At 44.0% G+C, this 21,042-nt stretch overlaps 16 non-coding genes across 16 annotated transcripts; all 16 read left to right on the top strand.

Annotated features, from left to right (window-relative positions):
- Positions 1-918: 918 nt before the first annotated feature.
- Trnar-ucu (transfer RNA arginine (anticodon UCU)) lies at positions 919-991 on the top strand. The gene has a single exon. It is a non-coding gene; the product is annotated as a tRNA-Arg (tRNA).
- A 1,227-nt stretch (positions 992-2,218) lies between these two features.
- Positions 2,219-2,291, top strand: Trnar-ucu (transfer RNA arginine (anticodon UCU)). Its single transcript has one exon. It is a non-coding gene; the product is annotated as a tRNA-Arg (tRNA).
- A 1,227-nt stretch (positions 2,292-3,518) lies between these two features.
- Trnar-ucu (transfer RNA arginine (anticodon UCU)) lies at positions 3,519-3,591 on the top strand. The gene has a single exon. It is a non-coding gene; the product is annotated as a tRNA-Arg (tRNA).
- A 1,227-nt stretch (positions 3,592-4,818) lies between these two features.
- Trnar-ucu (transfer RNA arginine (anticodon UCU)) lies at positions 4,819-4,891 on the top strand. Its single transcript has one exon. It is a non-coding gene; the product is annotated as a tRNA-Arg (tRNA).
- Positions 4,892-6,118: 1,227 nt separating this feature from the next.
- Trnar-ucu (transfer RNA arginine (anticodon UCU)) lies at positions 6,119-6,191 on the top strand. The gene has a single exon. It is a non-coding gene; the product is annotated as a tRNA-Arg (tRNA).
- Positions 6,192-7,418: 1,227 nt separating this feature from the next.
- Trnar-ucu (transfer RNA arginine (anticodon UCU)) lies at positions 7,419-7,491 on the top strand. The gene has a single exon. It is a non-coding gene; the product is annotated as a tRNA-Arg (tRNA).
- A 1,227-nt stretch (positions 7,492-8,718) lies between these two features.
- Trnar-ucu (transfer RNA arginine (anticodon UCU)) lies at positions 8,719-8,791 on the top strand. The gene has a single exon. It is a non-coding gene; the product is annotated as a tRNA-Arg (tRNA).
- Positions 8,792-10,018: 1,227 nt separating this feature from the next.
- On the top strand, positions 10,019-10,091 carry Trnar-ucu (transfer RNA arginine (anticodon UCU)). Its single transcript has one exon. It is a non-coding gene; the product is annotated as a tRNA-Arg (tRNA).
- A 1,227-nt stretch (positions 10,092-11,318) lies between these two features.
- On the top strand, positions 11,319-11,391 carry Trnar-ucu (transfer RNA arginine (anticodon UCU)). The gene has a single exon. It is a non-coding gene; the product is annotated as a tRNA-Arg (tRNA).
- Positions 11,392-12,618: 1,227 nt separating this feature from the next.
- On the top strand, positions 12,619-12,691 carry Trnar-ucu (transfer RNA arginine (anticodon UCU)). Its single transcript has one exon. It is a non-coding gene; the product is annotated as a tRNA-Arg (tRNA).
- A 1,227-nt stretch (positions 12,692-13,918) lies between these two features.
- On the top strand, positions 13,919-13,991 carry Trnar-ucu (transfer RNA arginine (anticodon UCU)). Its single transcript has one exon. It is a non-coding gene; the product is annotated as a tRNA-Arg (tRNA).
- A 1,245-nt stretch (positions 13,992-15,236) lies between these two features.
- Positions 15,237-15,309, top strand: Trnar-ucu (transfer RNA arginine (anticodon UCU)). The gene has a single exon. It is a non-coding gene; the product is annotated as a tRNA-Arg (tRNA).
- Positions 15,310-16,540: 1,231 nt separating this feature from the next.
- On the top strand, positions 16,541-16,613 carry Trnar-ucu (transfer RNA arginine (anticodon UCU)). Its single transcript has one exon. It is a non-coding gene; the product is annotated as a tRNA-Arg (tRNA).
- A 1,231-nt stretch (positions 16,614-17,844) lies between these two features.
- Trnar-ucu (transfer RNA arginine (anticodon UCU)) lies at positions 17,845-17,917 on the top strand. The gene has a single exon. It is a non-coding gene; the product is annotated as a tRNA-Arg (tRNA).
- Positions 17,918-19,146: 1,229 nt separating this feature from the next.
- Positions 19,147-19,219, top strand: Trnar-ucu (transfer RNA arginine (anticodon UCU)). The gene has a single exon. It is a non-coding gene; the product is annotated as a tRNA-Arg (tRNA).
- Positions 19,220-20,445: 1,226 nt separating this feature from the next.
- On the top strand, positions 20,446-20,519 carry Trnar-ucu (transfer RNA arginine (anticodon UCU)). The gene has a single exon. It is a non-coding gene; the product is annotated as a tRNA-Arg (tRNA).
- Positions 20,520-21,042: the final 523 nt, after the last annotated feature.

Raw genomic sequence — 21,042 nt, forward strand, 5'->3', positions numbered from 1 at the left:
AAATAAGTTTGTATTACTTCACGAGTCAATGTACGTAATCCCAGTCATGATCTTTAATTCTTCCAGCCCAAGGTGAGAGGGTTTCAGTTTCCTCTGCCACAAGTGAGAAAAGTAGACTGTTTCACAACAAGATATTGTACTATGGGTCCTTAACTGTTCCCATTAAACAATGGCACTCTGTATCTATAGAAACGGCGGCAATTTTCGCTTCAGCACAGGGGGCTTTTACTGGAGACTGTCAGGAGGGGGCTTGCTGGATACATGAAGGGAGAAGACCAGACAGAGATGTCTGACGCTCCGCTGACGCTTGCAGAAAACTACATTAAGTATGATTCCCGCCTATAACTGACGGCGAGAGAGATGCATCATCTGTCCACGTCTCATCGAAACACACTGTCACCAAGCAATGGCTGACGCTTCGAGGACGGCATGAAATTGCCAGGGAGGTGATGCAGCTAACGTTCCTGGTAAATGTGCTAACAGGGCACACACGTCCGTTGGAGTGTATACATACGATGGGGACCGGCTGTGACACAGCAGTCAACCAAAGTCAAAAAATGTGACTAATCATACAGTGTTTCCAGTGTGTCGTTTACCACTTTGTGAGTGGATGCTGTTCTAAAGAACGTAATTCCCACTTATCTGTAAGCAGCGCACGTGAGCGAATGTAATAGCAGGACTGTGTTACTACGATTGTACAGAGCAACTCTGTCAATACGCAGGTGTTTCAATCAGTAGGGCCATGGTAAATAGAGCGATTCGGAGCGATGTATCGTGTCTGTTACATAAATAATGAGTCTTTGATGTAATTGCTTCAGAGAAATATGAAAGTAAGCCTATCAGAAAAGTAACGCGAGACTTGTAGCACGGGTCATGTCTTGCAGAATCTCTGACATCTGAGCCCGTCGCTTGGACAGTGTCCCTTTGGCGCAGAGGATAGCGCGTTGGACTTCTAATCCAAAGGTCGTGGGTTCGATCCCCACAAGGGACGGGCAATTTTTAAAAATATGTGCCGATCACGAGATGGGTATTGACATATGGGTAACCACAAGCGTCTTCAAAAGGTGAAAATTGTTGTGACCTCAGTTCTATGCTTAAATATGTTGACCTTACACACACAAGCAAAATTCTCGTAGATCTGTTATCCATGACGCTGTTATGTGTAAATGCTGTACAAACGGAACCATATCTTCACGTGCCTGTTCACGCAAATTTTCTTTCAATGCCCAATTTTTACCTACAGATAGAAATATAGCAATAGAACGCACATTTTGTACAGAAGCAAATACAATGAAGAGTGAAATAAGTTTGTATTACTTCACGAGTCAATGTACGTAATCCCAGTCATGATCTTTAATTCTTCCAGCCCAAGGTGAGAGGGTTTCAGTTTCCTCTGCCACAAGTGAGAAAAGTAGACTGTTTCACAACAAGATATTGTACTATGGGTCCTTAACTGTTCCCATTAAACAATGGCACTCTGTATCTATAGAAACGGCGGCAATTTTCGCTTCAGCACAGGGGGCTTTTACTGGAGACTGTCAGGAGGGGGCTTGCTGGATACATGAAGGGAGAAGACCAGACAGAGATGTCTGACGCTCCGCTGACGCTTGCAGAAAACTACATTAAGTATGATTCCCGCCTATAACTGACGGCGAGAGAGATGCATCATCTGTCCACGTCTCATCGAAACACACTGTCACCAAGCAATGGCTGACGCTTCGAGGACGGCATGAAATTGCCAGGGAGGTGATGCAGCTAACGTTCCTGGTAAATGTGCTAACAGGGCACACACGTCCGTTGGAGTGTATACATATGATGGGGACCGGCTGTGACACAGCAGTCAACCAAAGTCAAAAAATGTGACTAATCATACAGTGTTTCCAGTGTGTCGTTTACCACTTTGTGAGTGGATGCTGTTCTAAAGAACGTAATTCCCACTTATCTGTAAGCAGCGCACGTGAGCGAATGTAATAGCAGGACTGTGTTACTACGATTGTACAGAGCAACTCTGTCAATACGCAGGTGTTTCAATCAGTAGGGCCATGGTAAATAGAGCGATTCGGAGCGATGTATCGTGTCTGTTACATAAATAATGAGTCTTTGATGTAATTGCTTCAGAGAAATATGAAAGTAAGCCTATCAGAAAAGTAACGCGAGACTTGTAGCACGGGTCATGTCTTGCAGAATCTCTGACATCTGAGCCCGTCGCTTGGACAGTGTCCCTTTGGCGCAGAGGATAGCGCGTTGGACTTCTAATCCAAAGGTCGTGGGTTCGATCCCCACAAGGGACGGGCAATTTTTAAAAATATGTGCCGATCACGAGATGGGTATTGACATATGGGTAACCACAAGCGTCTTCAAAAGGTGAAAATTGTTGTGACCTCAGTTCTATGCTTAAATATGTTGACCTTACACACACAAGCAAAATTCTCGTAGATCTGTTATCCATGACGCTGTTATGTGTAAATGCTGTACAAACGGAACCATATCTTCACGTGCCTGTTCACGCAAATTTTCTTTCAATGCCCAATTTTTACCTACAGATAGAAATATAGCAATAGAACGCACATTTTGTACAGAAGCAAATACAATGAAGAGTGAAATAAGTTTGTATTACTTCACGAGTCAATGTACGTAATCCCAGTCATGATCTTTAATTCTTCCAGCCCAAGGTGAGAGGGTTTCAGTTTCCTCTGCCACAAGTGAGAAAAGTAGACTGTTTCACAACAAGATATTGTACTATGGGTCCTTAACTGTTCCCATTAAACAATGGCACTCTGTATCTATAGAAACGGCGGCAATTTTCGCTTCAGCACGGGGGGCTTTTACTGGAGACTGTCAGGAGGGGGCTTGCTGGATACATGAAGGGAGAAGACCAGACAGAGATGTCTGACGCTCCGCTGACGCTTGCAGAAAACTACATTAAGTATGATTCCCGCCTATAACTGACGGCGAGAGAGATGCATCATCTGTCCACGTCTCATCGAAACACACTGTCACCAAGCAATGGCTGACGCTTCGAGGACGGCATGAAATTGCCAGGGAGGTGATGCAGCTAACGTTCCTGGTAAATGTGCTAACAGGGCACACACGTCCGTTGGAGTGTATACATATGATGGGGACCGGCTGTGACACAGCAGTCAACCAAAGTCAAAAAATGTGACTAATCATACAGTGTTTCCAGTGTGTCGTTTACCACTTTGTGAGTGGATGCTGTTCTAAAGAACGTAATTCCCACTTATCTGTAAGCAGCGCACGTGAGCGAATGTAATAGCAGGACTGTGTTACTACGATTGTACAGAGCAACTCTGTCAATACGCAGGTGTTTCAATCAGTAGGGCCATGGTAAATAGAGCGATTCGGAGCGATGTATCGTGTCTGTTACATAAATAATGAGTCTTTGATGTAATTGCTTCAGAGAAATATGAAAGTAAGCCTATCAGAAAAGTAACGCGAGACTTGTAGCACGGGTCATGTCTTGCAGAATCTCTGACATCTGAGCCCGTCGCTTGGACAGTGTCCCTTTGGCGCAGAGGATAGCGCGTTGGACTTCTAATCCAAAGGTCGTGGGTTCGATCCCCACAAGGGACGGGCAATTTTTAAAAATATGTGCCGATCACGAGATGGGTATTGACATATGGGTAACCACAAGCGTCTTCAAAAGGTGAAAATTGTTGTGACCTCAGTTCTATGCTTAAATATGTTGACCTTACACACACAAGCAAAATTCTCGTAGATCTGTTATCCATGACGCTGTTATGTGTAAATGCTGTACAAACGGAACCATATCTTCACGTGCCTGTTCACGCAAATTTTCTTTCAATGCCCAATTTTTACCTACAGATAGAAATATAGCAATAGAACGCACATTTTGTACAGAAGCAAATACAATGAAGAGTGAAATAAGTTTGTATTACTTCACGAGTCAATGTACGTAATCCCAGTCATGATCTTTAATTCTTCCAGCCCAAGGTGAGAGGGTTTCAGTTTCCTCTGCCACAAGTGAGAAAAGTAGACTGTTTCACAACAAGATATTGTACTATGGGTCCTTAACTGTTCCCATTAAACAATGGCACTCTGTATCTATAGAAACGGCGGCAATTTTCGCTTCAGCACAGGGGGCTTTTACTGGAGACTGTCAGGAGGGGGCTTGCTGGATACATGAAGGGAGAAGACCAGACAGAGATGTCTGACGCTCCGCTGACGCTTGCAGAAAACTACATTAAGTATGATTCCCGCCTATAACTGACGGCGAGAGAGATGCATCATCTGTCCACGTCTCATCGAAACACACTGTCACCAAGCAATGGCTGACGCTTCGAGGACGGCATGAAATTGCCAGGGAGGTGATGCAGCTAACGTTCCTGGTAAATGTGCTAACAGGGCACACACGTCCGTTGGAGTGTATACATATGATGGGGACCGGCTGTGACACAGCAGTCAACCAAAGTCAAAAAATGTGACTAATCATACAGTGTTTCCAGTGTGTCGTTTACCACTTTGTGAGTGGATGCTGTTCTAAAGAACGTAATTCCCACTTATCTGTAAGCAGCGCACGTGAGCGAATGTAATAGCAGGACTGTGTTACTACGATTGTACAGAGCAACTCTGTCAATACGCAGGTGTTTCAATCAGTAGGGCCATGGTAAATAGAGCGATTCGGAGCGATGTATCGTGTCTGTTACATAAATAATGAGTCTTTGATGTAATTGCTTCAGAGAAATATGAAAGTAAGCCTATCAGAAAAGTAACGCGAGACTTGTAGCACGGGTCATGTCTTGCAGAATCTCTGACATCTGAGCCCGTCGCTTGGACAGTGTCCCTTTGGCGCAGAGGATAGCGCGTTGGACTTCTAATCCAAAGGTCGTGGGTTCGATCCCCACAAGGGACGGGCAATTTTTAAAAATATGTGCCGATCACGAGATGGGTATTGACATATGGGTAACCACAAGCGTCTTCAAAAGGTGAAAATTGTTGTGACCTCAGTTCTATGCTTAAATATGTTGACCTTACACACACAAGCAAAATTCTCGTAGATCTGTTATCCATGACGCTGTTATGTGTAAATGCTGTACAAACGGAACCATATCTTCACGTGCCTGTTCACGCAAATTTTCTTTCAATGCCCAATTTTTACCTACAGATAGAAATATAGCAATAGAACGCACATTTTGTACAGAAGCAAATACAATGAAGAGTGAAATAAGTTTGTATTACTTCACGAGTCAATGTACGTAATCCCAGTCATGATCTTTAATTCTTCCAGCCCAAGGTGAGAGGGTTTCAGTTTCCTCTGCCACAAGTGAGAAAAGTAGACTGTTTCACAACAAGATATTGTACTATGGGTCCTTAACTGTTCCCATTAAACAATGGCACTCTGTATCTATAGAAACGGCGGCAATTTTCGCTTCAGCACAGGGGGCTTTTACTGGAGACTGTCAGGAGGGGGCTTGCTGGATACATGAAGGGAGAAGACCAGACAGAGATGTCTGACGCTCCGCTGACGCTTGCAGAAAACTACATTAAGTATGATTCCCGCCTATAACTGACGGCGAGAGAGATGCATCATCTGTCCACGTCTCATCGAAACACACTGTCACCAAGCAATGGCTGACGCTTCGAGGACGGCATGAAATTGCCAGGGAGGTGATGCAGCTAACGTTCCTGGTAAATGTGCTAACAGGGCACACACGTCCGTTGGAGTGTATACATATGATGGGGACCGGCTGTGACACAGCAGTCAACCAAAGTCAAAAAATGTGACTAATCATACAGTGTTTCCAGTGTGTCGTTTACCACTTTGTGAGTGGATGCTGTTCTAAAGAACGTAATTCCCACTTATCTGTAAGCAGCGCACGTGAGCGAATGTAATAGCAGGACTGTGTTACTACGATTGTACAGAGCAACTCTGTCAATACGCAGGTGTTTCAATCAGTAGGGCCATGGTAAATAGAGCGATTCGGAGCGATGTATCGTGTCTGTTACATAAATAATGAGTCTTTGATGTAATTGCTTCAGAGAAATATGAAAGTAAGCCTATCAGAAAAGTAACGCGAGACTTGTAGCACGGGTCATGTCTTGCAGAATCTCTGACATCTGAGCCCGTCGCTTGGACAGTGTCCCTTTGGCGCAGAGGATAGCGCGTTGGACTTCTAATCCAAAGGTCGTGGGTTCGATCCCCACAAGGGACGGGCAATTTTTAAAAATATGTGCCGATCACGAGATGGGTATTGACATATGGGTAATCACAAGCGTCTTCAAAAGGTGAAAATTGTTGTGACCTCAGTTCTATGCTTAAATATGTTGACCTTACACACACAAGCAAAATTCTCGTAGATCTGTTATCCATGACGCTGTTATGTGTAAATGCTGTACAAACGGAACCATATCTTCACGTGCCTGTTCACGCAAATTTTCTTTCAATGCCCAATTTTTACCTACAGATAGAAATATAGCAATAGAACGCACATTTTGTACAGAAGCAAATACAATGAAGAGTGAAATAAGTTTGTATTACTTCACGAGTCAATGTACGTAATCCCAGTCATGATCTTTAATTCTTCCAGCCCAAGGTGAGAGGGTTTCAGTTTCCTCTGCCACAAGTGAGAAAAGTAGACTGTTTCACAACAAGATATTGTACTATGGGTCCTTAACTGTTCCCATTAAACAATGGCACTCTGTATCTATAGAAACGGCGGCAATTTTCGCTTCAGCACAGGGGGCTTTTACTGGAGACTGTCAGGAGGGGGCTTGCTGGATACATGAAGGGAGAAGACCAGACAGAGATGTCTGACGCTCCGCTGACGCTTGCAGAAAACTACATTAAGTATGATTCCCGCCTATAACTGACGGCGAGAGAGATGCATCATCTGTCCACGTCTCATCGAAACACACTGTCACCAAGCAATGGCTGACGCTTCGAGGACGGCATGAAATTGCCAGGGAGGTGATGCAGCTAACGTTCCTGGTAAATGTGCTAACAGGGCACACACGTCCGTTGGAGTGTATACATATGATGGGGACCGGCTGTGACACAGCAGTCAACCAAAGTCAAAAAATGTGACTAATCATACAGTGTTTCCAGTGTGTCGTTTACCACTTTGTGAGTGGATGCTGTTCTAAAGAACGTAATTCCCACTTATCTGTAAGCAGCGCACGTGAGCGAATGTAATAGCAGGACTGTGTTACTACGATTGTACAGAGCAACTCTGTCAATACGCAGGTGTTTCAATCAGTAGGGCCATGGTAAATAGAGCGATTCGGAGCGATGTATCGTGTCTGTTACATAAATAATGAGTCTTTGATGTAATTGCTTCAGAGAAATATGAAAGTAAGCCTATCAGAAAAGTAACGCGAGACTTGTAGCACGGGTCATGTCTTGCAGAATCTCTGACATCTGAGCCCGTCGCTTGGACAGTGTCCCTTTGGCGCAGAGGATAGCGCGTTGGACTTCTAATCCAAAGGTCGTGGGTTCGATCCCCACAAGGGACGGGCAATTTTTAAAAATATGTGCCGATCACGAGATGGGTATTGACATATGGGTAACCACAAGCGTCTTCAAAAGGTGAAAATTGTTGTGACCTCAGTTCTATGCTTAAATATGTTGACCTTACACACACAAGCAAAATTCTCGTAGATCTGTTATCCATGACGCTGTTATGTGTAAATGCTGTACAAACGGAACCATATCTTCACGTGCCTGTTCACGCAAATTTTCTTTCAATGCCCAATTTTTACCTACAGATAGAAATATAGCAATAGAACGCACATTTTGTACAGAAGCAAATACAATGAAGAGTGAAATAAGTTTGTATTACTTCACGAGTCAATGTACGTAATCCCAGTCATGATCTTTAATTCTTCCAGCCCAAGGTGAGAGGGTTTCAGTTTCCTCTGCCACAAGTGAGAAAAGTAGACTGTTTCACAACAAGATATTGTACTATGGGTCCTTAACTGTTCCCATTAAACAATGGCACTCTGTATCTATAGAAACGGCGGCAATTTTCGCTTCAGCACAGGGGGCTTTTACTGGAGACTGTCAGGAGGGGGCTTGCTGGATACATGAAGGGAGAAGACCAGACAGAGATGTCTGACGCTCCGCTGACGCTTGCAGAAAACTACATTAAGTATGATTCCCGCCTATAACTGACGGCGAGAGAGATGCATCATCTGTCCACGTCTCATCGAAACACACTGTCACCAAGCAATGGCTGACGCTTCGAGGACGGCATGAAATTGCCAGGGAGGTGATGCAGCTAACGTTCCTGGTAAATGTGCTAACAGGGCACACACGTCCGTTGGAGTGTATACATATGATGGGGACCGGCTGTGACACAGCAGTCAACCAAAGTCAAAAAATGTGACTAATCATACAGTGTTTCCAGTGTGTCGTTTACCACTTTGTGAGTGGATGCTGTTCTAAAGAACGTAATTCCCACTTATCTGTAAGCAGCGCACGTGAGCGAATGTAATAGCAGGACTGTGTTACTACGATTGTACAGAGCAACTCTGTCAATACGCAGGTGTTTCAATCAGTAGGGCCATGGTAAATAGAGCGATTCGGAGCGATGTATCGTGTCTGTTACATAAATAATGAGTCTTTGATGTAATTGCTTCAGAGAAATATGAAAGTAAGCCTATCAGAAAAGTAACGCGAGACTTGTAGCACGGGTCATGTCTTGCAGAATCTCTGACATCTGAGCCCGTCGCTTGGACAGTGTCCCTTTGGCGCAGAGGATAGCGCGTTGGACTTCTAATCCAAAGGTCGTGGGTTCGATCCCCACAAGGGACGGGCAATTTTTAAAAATATGTGCCGATCACGAGATGGGTATTGACATATGGGTAACCACAAGCGTCTTCAAAAGGTGAAAATTGTTGTGACCTCAGTTCTATGCTTAAATATGTTGACCTTACACACACAAGCAAAATTCTCGTAGATCTGTTATCCATGACGCTGTTATGTGTAAATGCTGTACAAACGGAACCATATCTTCACGTGCCTGTTCACGCAAATTTTCTTTCAATGCCCAATTTTTACCTACAGATAGAAATATAGCAATAGAACGCACATTTTGTACAGAAGCAAATACAATGAAGAGTGAAATAAGTTTGTATTACTTCACGAGTCAATGTACGTAATCCCAGTCATGATCTTTAATTCTTCCAGCCCAAGGTGAGAGGGTTTCAGTTTCCTCTGCCACAAGTGAGAAAAGTAGACTGTTTCACAACAAGATATTGTACTATGGGTCCTTAACTGTTCCCATTAAACAATGGCACTCTGTATCTATAGAAACGGCGGCAATTTTCGCTTCAGCACAGGGGGCTTTTACTGGAGACTGTCAGGAGGGGGCTTGCTGGATACATGAAGGGAGAAGACCAGACAGAGATGTCTGACGCTCCGCTGACGCTTGCAGAAAACTACATTAAGTATGATTCCCGCCTATAACTGACGGCGAGAGAGATGCATCATCTGTCCACGTCTCATCGAAACACACTGTCACCAAGCAATGGCTGACGCTTCGAGGACGGCATGAAATTGCCAGGGAGGTGATGCAGCTAACGTTCCTGGTAAATGTGCTAACAGGGCACACACGTCCGTTGGAGTGTATACATATGATGGGGACCGGCTGTGACACAGCAGTCAACCAAAGTCAAAAAATGTGACTAATCATACAGTGTTTCCAGTGTGTCGTTTACCACTTTGTGAGTGGATGCTGTTCTAAAGAACGTAATTCCCACTTATCTGTAAGCAGCGCACGTGAGCGAATGTAATAGCAGGACTGTGTTACTACGATTGTACAGAGCAACTCTGTCAATACGCAGGTGTTTCAATCAGTAGGGCCATGGTAAATAGAGCGATTCGGAGCGATGTATCGTGTCTGTTACATAAATAATGAGTCTTTGATGTAATTGCTTCAGAGAAATATGAAAGTAAGCCTATCAGAAAAGTAACGCGAGACTTGTAGCACGGGTCATGTCTTGCAGAATCTCTGACATCTGAGCCCGTCGCTTGGACAGTGTCCCTTTGGCGCAGAGGATAGCGCGTTGGACTTCTAATCCAAAGGTCGTGGGTTCGATCCCCACAAGGGACGGGCAATTTTTAAAAATATGTGCCGATCACGAGATGGGTATTGACATATGGGTAACCACAAGCGTCTTCAAAAGGTGAAAATTGTTGTGACCTCAGTTCTATGCTTAAATATGTTGACCTTACACACACAAGCAAAATTCTCGTAGATCTGTTATCCATGACGCTGTTATGTGTAAATGCTGTACAAACGGAACCATATCTTCACGTGCCTGTTCACGCAAATTTTCTTTCAATGCCCAATTTTTACCTACAGATAGAAATATAGCAATAGAACGCACATTTTGTACAGAAGCAAATACAATGAAGAGTGAAATAAGTTTGTATTACTTCACGAGTCAATGTACGTAATCCCAGTCATGATCTTTAATTCTTCCAGCCCAAGGTGAGAGGGTTTCAGTTTCCTCTGCCACAAGTGAGAAAAGTAGACTGTTTCACAACAAGATATTGTACTATGGGTCCTTAACTGTTCCCATTAAACAATGGCACTCTGTATCTATAGAAACGGCGGCAATTTTCGCTTCAGCACAGGGGGCTTTTACTGGAGACTGTCAGGAGGGGGCTTGCTGGATACATGAAGGGAGAAGACCAGACAGAGATGTCTGACGCTCCGCTGACGCTTGCAGAAAACTACATTAAGTATGATTCCCGCCTATAACTGACGGCGAGAGAGATGCATCATCTGTCCACGTCTCATCGAAACACACTGTCACCAAGCAATGGCTGACGCTTCGAGGACGGCATGAAATTGCCAGGGAGGTGATGCAGCTAACGTTCCTGGTAAATGTGCTAACAGGGCACACACGTCCGTTGGAGTGTATACATATGATGGGGACCGGCTGTGACACAGCAGTCAACCAAAGTCAAAAAATGTGACTAATCATACAGTGTTTCCAGTGTGTCGTTTACCACTTTGTGAGTGGATGCTGTTCTAAAGAACGTAATTCCCACTTATCTGTAAGCAGCGCACGTGAGCGAATGTAATAGCAGGACTGTGTTACTACGATTGTACAGAGCAACTCTGTCAATACGCAGGTGTTTCAATCAGTAGGGCCATGGTAAATAGAGCGATTCGGAGCGATGTATCGTGTCTGTTACATAAATAATGAGTCTTTGATGTAATTGCTTCAGAGAAATATGAAAGTAAGCCTATCAGAAAAGTAACGCGAGACTTGTAGCACGGGTCATGTCTTGCAGAATCTCTGACATCTGAGCCCGTCGCTTGGACAGTGTCCCTTTGGCGCAGAGGATAGCGCGTTGGACTTCTAATCCAAAGGTCGTGGGTTCGATCCCCACAAGGGACGGGCAATTTTTAAAAATATGTGCCGATCACGAGATGGGTATTGACATATGGGTAACCACAAGCGTCTTCAAAAGGTGAAAATTGTTGTGACCTCAGTTCTATGCTTAAATATGTTGACCTTACACACACAAGCAAAATTCTCGTAGATCTGTTATCCATGACGCTGTTATGTGTAAATGCTGTACAAACGGAACCATATCTTCACGTGCCTGTTCACGCAAATTTTCTTTCAATGCCCAATTTTTACCTACAGATAGAAATATAGCAATAGAACGCACATTTTGTACAGAAGCAAATACAATGAAGAGTGAAATAAGTTTGTATTACTTCACGAGTCAATGTACGTAATCCCAGTCATGATCTTTAATTCTTCCAGCCCAAGGTGAGAGGGTTTCAGTTTCCTCTGCCACAAGTGAGAAAAGTAGACTGTTTCACAACAAGATATTGTACTATGGGTCCTTAACTGTTCCCATTAAACAATGGCACTCTGTATCTATAGAAACGGCGGCAATTTTCGCTTCAGCACAGGGGGCTTTTACTGGAGACTGTCAGGAGGGGGCTTGCTGGATACATGAAGGGAGAAGACCAGACAGAGATGTCTGACGCTCCGCTGACGCTTGCAGAAAACTACATTAAGTATGATTCCCGCCTATAACTGACGGCGAGAGAGATGCATCATCTGTCCACGTCTCATCGAAACACACTGTCACCAAGCAATGGCTGACGCTTCGAGGACGGCATGAAATTGCCAGGGAGGTGATGCAGCTAACGTTCCTGGTAAATGTGCTAACAGGGCACACACGTCCGTTGGAGTGTATACATATGATGGGGACCGGCTGTGACACAGCAGTCAACCAAAGTCAAAAAATGTGACTAATCATACAGTGTTTCCAGTGTGTCGTTTACCACTTTGTGAGTGGATGCTGTTCTAAAGAACGTAATTCCCACTTATCTGTAAGCAGCGCACGTGAGCGAATGTAATAGCAGGACTGTGTTACTACGATTGTACAGAGCAACTCTGTCAATACGCAGGTGTTTCAATCAGTAGGGCCATGGTAAATAGAGCGATTCGGAGCGATGTATCGTGTCTGTTACATAAATAATGAGTCTTTGATGTAATTGCTTCAGAGAAATATGAAAGTAAGCCTATCAGAAAAGTAACGCGAGACTTGTAGCACGGGTCATGTCTTGCAGAATCTCTGACATCTGAGCCCGTCGCTTGGACAGTGTCCCTTTGGCGCAGAGGATAGCGCGTTGGACTTCTAATCCAAAGGTCGTGGGTTCGATCCCCACAAGGGACGGGCAATTTTTAAAAATATGTGCCGATCACGAGATGGGTATTGACATATGGGTAACCACAAGCGTCTTCAAAAGGTGAAAATTGTTGTGACCTCAGTTCTATGCTTAAATATGTTGACCTTACACACACAAGCAAAATTCTCGTAGATCTGTTATCCATGACGCTGTTATGTGTAAATGCTGTACAAACGGAACCATATCTTCACGTGCCTGTTCACGCAAATTTTCTTTCAATGCCCAATTTTTACCTACAGATAGAAATATAGCAATAGAACGCACATTTTGTACAGAAGCAAATACAATGAAGAGTGAAATAAGTTTGTATTACTTCACGAGTCAATGTACGTAATCCCAGTCATGATCTTTAATTCTTCCAGCCCAAGGTGAGAGGGTTTCAGTTTCCTCTGCCACAAGTGAGAAAAGTAGACTGTTTCACAACAAGATATTGTACTATGGGTCCTTAACTGTTCCCATTAAACAATGGCACTCTGTATCTATAGAAACGGCGGCAATTTTCGCTTCAGCACAGGGGGCTTTTACTGGAGACTGTCAGGAGGGGGCTTGCTGGATACATGAAGGGAGAAGACCAGACAGAGATGTCTGACGCTCCGCTGACGCTTGCAGAAAACTACATTAAGTATGATTCCCGCCTATAACTGACGGCGAGAGAGATGCATCATCTGTCCACGTCTCATCGAAACACACTGTCACCAAGCAATGGCTGACGCTTCGAGGACGGCATGAAATTGCCAGGGAGGTGATGCAGCTAACGTTCCTGGTAAATGTGCTAACAGGGCACACACGTCCGTTGGAGTGTATACATATGATGGGGACCGGCTGTGACACAGCAGTCAACCAAAGTCAAAAAATGTGACTAATCATACAGTGTTTCCAGTGTGTCGTTTACCACTTTGTGAGTGGATGCTGTTCTAAAGAACGTAATTCCCACTTATCTGTAAGCAGCGCACGTGAGCGAATGTAATAGCAGGACTGTGTTACTACGATTGTACAGAGCAACTCTGTCAATACGCAGGTGTTTCAATCAGTAGGGCCATGGTAAATAGAGCGATTCGGAGCGATGTATCGTGTCTGTTACATAAATAATGAGTCTTTGATGTAATTGCTTCAGAGAAATATGAAAGTAAGCCTATCAGAAAAGTAACGCGAGACTTGTAGCACGGGTCATGTCTTGCAGAATCTCTGACATCTGAGCCCGTCGCTTGGACAGTGTCCCTTTGGCGCAGAGGATAGCGCGTTGGACTTCTAATCCAAAGGTCGTGGGTTCGATCCCCACAAGGGACGGGCAATTTTTAAAAATATGTGCCGATCACGAGATGGGTATTGACATATGGGTAACCACAAGCGTCTTCAAAAGGTGAAAATTGTTGTGACCTCAGTTCTATGCTTAAATATGTTGACCTTACACACACAAGCAAAATTCTCGTAGATCTGTTATCCATGACGCTGTTATGTGTAAATGCTGTACAAACGGAACCATATCTTCACGTGCCTGTTCACGCAAATTTTCTTTCAATGCCCAATTTTTACCTACAGATAGAAATATAGCAATAGAACGCACATTTTGTACAGAAGCAAATACAATGAAGAGTGAAATAAGTTTGTATTACTTCACGAGTCAATGTACGTAATCCCAGTCATGATCTTTAATTCTTCCAGCCCAAGGTGAGAGGGTTTCAGTTTCCTCTGCCACAAGTGAGAAAAGTAGACTGTTTCACAACAAGATATTGTACTATGGGTCCTTAACTGTTCCCATTAAACAATGGCACTCTGTATCTATAGAAACGGCGGCAATTTTCGCTTCAGCACAGGGGGCTTTTACTGGAGACTGTCAGGAGGGGGCTTGCTGGATACATGAAGGGAGAAGACCAGACAGAGATGTCTGACGCTCCGCTGACGCTTGCAGAAAACTACATTAAGTATGATTCCCGCCTATAACTGACGGCGAGAGAGATGCATCATCTGTCCACGTCTCATCGAAACACACTGTCACCAAGCAATGGCTGACGCTTCGAGGACGGCATGAAATTGCCAGGGAGGTGATGCAGCTAACGTTCCTGGTAAATGTGCTAACAGGGCACACACGTCCGTTGGAGTGTATACATATGATGGGGACCGGCTGTGACACAGCAGTCAACCAAAGTCAAAAAATGTGACTAATCATACAGTGTTTCCAGTGTGTCGTTTACCACTTTGTGAGTGGATGCTGTTCTAAAGAACGTAATTCCCACTTATCTGTAAGCAGCGCACGTGAGCGAATGTAATAGCAGGACTGTGTTACTACGATTGTACAGAGCAACTCTGTCAATAAGAGCAACTCTGTCAATACGCAGGTGTTTCAATCAGTAGGGCCATGGTAAATAGAGCGATTCGGAGCGATGTATCGTGTCTGTTACATAAATAATGAGTCTTTGATGTAATTGCTTCAGAGAAATATGAAAGTAAGCCTATCAGAAAAGTAACGCGAGACTTGTAGCACGGGTCATGTCTTGCAGAATCTCTGACATCTGAGCCCGTCGCTTGGACAGTGTCCCTTTGGCGCAGAGGATAGCGCGTTGGACTTCTAATCCAAAGGTCGTGGGTTCGATCCCCACAAGGGACGGGCAATTTTTAAAAATATGTGCCGATCACGAGATGGGTATTGACATATGGGTAACCACAAGCGTCTTCAAAAGGTGAAAATTGTTGTGACCTCAGTTCTATGCTTAAATATGTTGACCTTACACACACAAGCAAAATTCTCGTAGATCTGTTATCCATGACGCTGTTATGTGTAAATGCTGTACAAACGGAACCATATCTTCACGTGCCTGTTCACGCAAATTTTCTTTCAATGCCCAATTTTTACCTACAGATAGAAATATAGCAATAGAACGCACATTTTGTACAGAAGCAAATACAATGAAGAGTGAAATAAGTTTGTATTACTTCACGAGTCAATGTACGTAATCCCAGTCATGATCTTTAATTCTTCCAGCCCAAGGTGAGAGGGTTTCAGTTTCCTCTGCCACAAGTGAGAAAAGTAGACTGTTTCACAACAAGATATTGTACTATGGGTCCTTAACTGTTCCCATTAAACAATGGCACTCTGTATCTATAGAAACGGCGGCAATTTTCGCTTCAGCACAGGGGGCTTTTACTGGAGACTGTCAGGAGGGGGCTTGCTGGATTACATGAAGGGAGAAGACCAGACAGAGATGTCTGACGCTCCGCTGACGCTTGCAGAAAACTACATTAAGTATGATTCCCGCCTATAACTGACGGCGAGAGAGATGCATCATCTGTCCACGTCTCATCGAAACACACTGTCACCAAGCAATGGCTGACGCTTCGAGGACGGCATGAAATTGCCAGGGAGGTGATGCAGCTAACGTTCCTGGTAAATGTGCTAACAGGGCACACAACGTCCGTTGGAGTGTATACATATGATGGGGACCGGCTGTGACACAGCAGTCAACCAAAGTCAAAAAAATGTGACTAATCATACAGTGTTTCCAGTGTGTCGTTTACCACTTTGTGAGTGGCATGCTGTTCTAAAGAACGTAATTCCCACTTATCTGTAAGCAGCGCACGTGAGCGAATGTAATAGCAGGACTGTGTTACTACGATTGTACAGAGCAACTCTGTCAATACGCAGGTGTTTCAATCAGTAGGGCCATGGTAAATAGAGCGATTCGGAGCGATGTATCGTGTCTGTTACATAAATAATGAGTCTTTGATGTAATTGCTTCAGAGAAATATGAAAGTAAGCCTATCAGAAAAGTAACGCGAGACTTGTAGCACGGGTCATGTCTTGCAGAATCTCTGACATCTGAGCCCGTCGCTTGGACAGTGTCCCTTTGGCGCAGAGGATAGCGCGTTGGACTTCTAATCCAAAGGTCGTGGGTTCGATCCCCACAAGGGACGGGCAATTTTTAAAAATATGTGCCGATCACGAGATGGGTATTGACATATGGGTAACCACAAGCGTCTTCAAAAGGTGAAAATTGTTGTGACCTCAGTTCTATGCTTAAATATGTTGACCTTACACACACAAGCAAAATTCTCGTAGATCTGTTATCCATGACGCTGTTATGTGTAAATGCTGTACAAACGGAACCATATCTTCACGTGCCTGTTCACGCAAATTTTCTTTCAATGCCCAATTTTTACCTACAGATAGAAATATAGCAATAGAACGCACATTTTGTACAGAAGCAAATACAATGAAGAGTGAAATAAGTTTGTATTACTTCACGAGTCAATGTACGTAATCCCAGTCATGATCTTTAATTCTTCCAGCCCAAGGTGAGAGGGTTTCAGTTTCCCTCTGCCACAAGTGAGAAAGTAGACTGTTTCACAACAAGATATTGTACTATGGGTCCTTAACTGTTCCCATTAAACAATGGCACTCTGTATCTATAGAAACGGCGGCAATTTTCGCTTCAGCACAGGGGGCTTTTACTGGAGACTGTCAGGAGGGGGCTTGCTGGATACATGAAGGGAGAAGACCAGACAGAGATGTCTGACGCTCCGCTGACGCTTGCAGAAAACTACATTAAGTATGATTCCCGCCTATAACTGACGGCGAGAGAGATGCATCATCTGTCCACGTCTCATCGAAACACACTGTCACCAAGCAATGGCTGACGCTTCGAGGACGGCATGAAATTGCCAGGGAGGTGATGCAGCTAACGTTCCTGGTAAATGTGCTAACAGGGCACACACGTCCGTTGGAGTGTATACATATGAATGGGGACAGGCTGTGACACAGCAGTCAACCAAAGTCAAAAAATGTGACTAATCATACAGTGTTTCCCAGTGTGTCGTTTACCACTTTGTGAGTGGATGCTGTTCTAAAGAACGTAATTCCCACTTATCTGTAAGCAGCGCACGTGAGCGAATGTAATAGCAGGACTGTGTTACTACGATTGTACAGAGCAACTCTGTCAATACGCAGGTGTTTCAATCAGTAGGGCCATGGTAAATAGAGCGATTCGGAGCGATGTATCGTGTCTGTTACATAAATAAATGAGTCTTTGATGTAATTGCTTCAGAGAAATATGAAAGTAAGCCTATCAGAAAAGTAACGCGAGACTTGTAGCACGGGGTCATGTCTTGCAGAATCTCTGACATCTGAGCCCGTCGCTTGGACAGTGTCCCTTTGGCGCAGAGGATAGCGCGTTGGACTTCTAATCCAAAGGTCGTGGGTTCGATCCCCACAAGGGACGGGCAATTTTTAAAAATATGTGCCGATCACGAGATGGGTATTGACATATGGGTAACCACAAGCGTCTTCAAAAGGTGAAAATTGTTGTGACCTCAGTTCTATGCTTAAATATGTTGACCTTACACACACAAGCAAAATTCTCGTAGATCTGTTATCCATGACGCTGTTATGTGTAAATGCTGTACAAACGGAACCATATCTTCACGTGCATGTTCACGCAAATTTTCTTTCAATGCCCAATTTTTACCTACAGATAGAAATATAGCAATAGAACGCACATTTTGTACAGAAGCAAATACAATGAAGAGTGAAATAAGTTTGTATTACTTCACGAGTCAATTGTACGTAATCCCAGTCATGATCTTTAATTCTTCCAAGCCCAAGGTGAGAGGGTTTCAGTTTCCTCTGCCACAAGTGAGGAAAAGTAGACTGTTCACAACAAGATATTGTACTATGGGTCCTTAACTGTTCCCATTAAACAATGGCACTCTGTATCTATAGAAACGGCGGCAATTTTCGCTTCAGCACAGGGGGCTTTTACTGGAGACTGTCAGGAGGGGGCTTGCTGGATACATGAAGGGAGAAGACCAGACAGAGATGTCTGACGCTCCGCTGACGCTTGCAGAAAACTACATTAAGTATGATTCCCGCCTATAACTGACGGCGAGAGAGATGCATCATCTGTCCACGTCTCATCGAAACACACTGTCACCAAGCAATGGCTGACGCTTCGAGGACGGCATGAAATTGCCAGGGAGGTGATGCAGCTAACGTTCCTGGTAAATGTGCTAACAGGGCACACACGTCCGTTGGAGTGTATACATATGATGGGGACCGGCTGTGACACAGCAGTCAACCAAAGTCAAAAAATGTGACTAATCATACAGTGTTTCCAGTGTGTCGTTTACCACTTTGTGAGTGGATGCTGTTCTAAAGAACGTAATTCCCACTTATCTGTAAGCAGCGCACGTGAGCGAATGTAATAGCAGGACTGTGTTACTACGATTGTACAGAGCAACTCTGTCAATACGCAGGTGTTTCAATCAGTAGGGCCATGGTAAATAGAGCGATTCGGAGCGATGTATCGTGTCTGTTACATAAATAATGAGTCTTTGATGTAATTGCTTCAGAGAAATATGAAAGTAAGCCTATCAGAAAAGTAACGCGAGACTTGTAGCACGGGTCATGTCTTGCAGAATCTCTGACATCTGAGCCCGTCGCTTGGACAGTGTCCCTTTGGCGCAGAGGATAGCGCGTTGGACTTCTAATCCAAAGGTCGTGGGTTCGATCCCCACAAGGGACGGGCAATTTTTAAAAATATGTGCCGATCACGAGATGGGTATTGACATATGGGTAACCACAAGCGTCTTCAAAAGGTGAAAATTGTTGTGACCTCAGTTCTATGCTTAATATGTTGACCTTACACACACAAGCCAAAATTCTCGTAGATCTGTTATCCATGACGCTGTTATGTGTAAATGCTGTACAAACGGAACCATATCTTCACGTGCCTGTTCACGCAAATTTTCTTTCAATGCCCAATTTTTACCTACAGATAGAAATATAGCAATAGAACGCACATTTTGTACAGAAGCAAATACAATGAAGAGTGAAATAAGTTTGTATTACTTCACGAGTCAATGTACGTAATCCCAGTCATGATCTTTAATTCTTCCAGCCCAAGGTGAGAGGTCGTTTCAGTTTCCTCTGCCACAAGTGAGAAAAGTAGACTGTTTCACAACAAGATATTGTACTATGGGTCCTTAACTGTTCCCATTAAACAATGGCACTCTGTATCTATAGAAACGGCGGCAATTTTCGCTTCAGCACAGGGGGCTTTTACTGGAGACTGTCATGAGGGGGCTTGCTGGATACATGAAGGGAGAAGACCAGACAGAGATGTCTGACGCTCCGCTGACGCTTGCAGAAAACTACATTAAGTATGATTCCCGCCTATAACTGACGGCGAGAGAGATGCATCATCTGTCCACGTCTCATCGAAACACACTGTCACCAAGCAATGGCTGACGCTTCGAGGACGGCATGAAATTGCCAGGGAGGTGATGCAGCTAACGTTCCTTGTAAATGTGCTAACAGGGCACACACGTCCGTTGGAGTGTATACATATGAGGGGACCGGCTGTGACACAGCAGTCAACCAAAGTCAAAAAATGTGACTAAATCATACAGTGTTTCCAGTGTGTCGTTTACCACTTTGTGAGTGGATGCTGTTCTAAAGAACGTAATTCCCACTTATCTGTAAGCAGCGCACGTGAGCGAATGTAATAGCAGGACTGTGTTACTACGATTGTACAGAGCAACTCTGTCAATACGCAGGTGTTTCAATCAGTAGGGCCATGGTAATAGAGCGTTTCGGAGCGATGTATCGTGTCTGTTACATAAATAATGAGTCTTTGATTAATTGCTTCAGAGAAATATGAAAGTAAGCCTTCAGAAAAGTAACGCGAGACTTGTAGCACGGGTCATGTCTTGCAGAATCTCTGACATCTGAGCCCGTCGCTTGGACAGTGTCCCTTTGGCGCAGAGGATAGGCGCGTTGGACTTCTAATCCAAAGGTCGTGGGTTCGATCCCCACAAGGGACGGGCAATTTTAAAAATATGTGCCGATCACGAGATGGGTATTGACATATGGTAACCACAAGCGTCTTCAAAAGGTGAAAATGTTGTGACCTCAGTTCTATGCTTAAATATGTTTGACCTTACACACACAAGCAAAATTCTCGTAGATCTGTTATCCATGACGCTGTTATGTGTAAATGCTGTACAAACGGAACCATATCTTCACGTGCCTGTTCACGCAAATTTTCTTTCAATGCCCAATTTTTACCTACAGATAGAAATATAGCATAGAACGCACATTTTGTACAGAAGCAAATACAATGAAGAGTGAAATAAGTTTGTATTACTTCACGAGTCAATGTACGTAATCCCAGTCATGATCTTTAATTCTTCCAGCCCAAGGTGAGAGGGTTTCAGTTTCCTCTGCCACAAGTGAGAAAAGTAGACTGTTTCACAACAAGATATTGTACTATGGGTCTTCTTAACTGGTTCCCATTAAACAATGCACTCTGTAATCTATAGAACGGCGGCAATTTTCGCTTCAGCA

This window comes from Schistocerca serialis, unplaced genomic scaffold (assembly GCF_023864345.2).
Source record: "Schistocerca serialis cubense isolate TAMUIC-IGC-003099 unplaced genomic scaffold, iqSchSeri2.2 HiC_scaffold_1127, whole genome shotgun sequence".
NCBI lineage: Eukaryota > Metazoa > Arthropoda > Insecta > Orthoptera > Acrididae > Schistocerca > Schistocerca serialis.